We start from the raw sequence: 1,594 nt of genomic DNA on the forward strand, positions 1-1,594 counted from the left end.
AAGAGTTGATGCTTTTGAGTTGTTGTGCTGGTGAAGAATGCTGAAAGTACCATGGACTGCTAAAAGAACTAACAGATCTGTCCTGGAGGAAGTGCACCCAAAATGCCCCTTGGAAGCGAGAATGGCCAGAATTCGTCTCACCTATTTTAGTCATGTTGTCAGAAATTACCATTCTTTGGAGAAGGATGTCATGCTTGGTAGGGTAAAGGGTCAGCGAAAGAGGGGGAGGCCTTCAAAAAGATGAATTGACATAGTGGCTGCTGTGTCAAATATAGAAGGGATCATGGAGCTGGCACAGGATTGGGCAGTTTTTCGTTCTGCTGTGTGTGGGGTCGCTAAGAGTCAGAGAAGTCTCAACGGAACCTAACAACAACAACAACTACAAGACCAAATTACAGAGAACTGTGTCTCAGTGCCATTTGAAGGCATCTCCAAAATCTGGTGATCCTCCCTCTCCATGAAAAGAACCACCATTAGTTCTCCTGACATTGTTAAGGAGCATATTTTACTGAGAGCTCCTGGCCTGGGATTCAGACTTGAATTCATTGATGTTGTTGTTGTTGTTGTTTTGCCGTCGAGTTGGCCCCGAGTCATTGATAGACATATTCATTGATAGACATATTCATTGAATTCATTGATAGACATATTCATTGATAGACATATTCATTGAATTCATTGATAGACATATTCAAAACCACACACAACCTATTTCTGCTTACCTTTTTTTAACTTACTGAATCTAACTTTTATGCCTCAATTATCTTTTCCCTATAAGTTTACCAACTTCTTTCTCAAGAGACTTTGATTTCCCCCAACATCCTCCAGACAAACATGATTTGAAATATTCCAAATTAATATATCAAGCCCAAGTGTACTTTTTCATAAGTTCCATCATAATTTTTTTTTTTTTATTGCTTATTACAGTCACAGGATGATTTAATTCCACTCCTTTTTTTTTTTTTTGGTCTAGTTTCCATTCAGTAGATTCTGATTCATGATGATTCCATATGCACAGAGTAATACTGATTCATAAGGTTTTCAAGGTTGTGAATTTTCAGAAGTACGTCACCTTATCTCTCTTCTGAAGCACCTCTAGGTAGGTCAGAACCACCAAACTATTGGCTAGTAGTTGATGTTTCACAGTTTGCGCCACCTGAGGACTGCACACATTCTACTCTGATGTTTCTTTTACTTTCATTTTCCTATTGGGAAATATTTTGTTGGAAAGTATTTTCTTCTCATCTAATTCTATGCATGACTTTGCAATGGATTAAAAAAAAATTACACCAATATATGAATGAATTTATGAAAACATATGATGGAACTTATGAAAAAGTACACTTGGGCTTGATATATTAATTTGGAATATTTCAAATTATGTCTGTCTGGAGGATGTTGGGGAAAATCAAATAGTCTCTTGAGAAAGAAGTTCAGGAAGTGACATATGATATAGAACCAATAGTAATGAAGGAAGAAGTCAAAGCTGCAATGAAAGAACTGGCGAAGAACAAGGCTCTGGGAATTGATGGCATACCAATTGAGATATTTCAACAAACAGATGCCCCATTGGAGGCACTCACTCGTTATGCCAAGA

Source organism: Orycteropus afer, unplaced genomic scaffold (assembly GCF_000298275.1).
Source record: "Orycteropus afer afer isolate SDZICR_OR568_19922 unplaced genomic scaffold, OryAfe1.0 scaffold00418, whole genome shotgun sequence".
Classification (NCBI taxonomy): Eukaryota; Metazoa; Chordata; class Mammalia; order Tubulidentata; family Orycteropodidae; genus Orycteropus; species Orycteropus afer.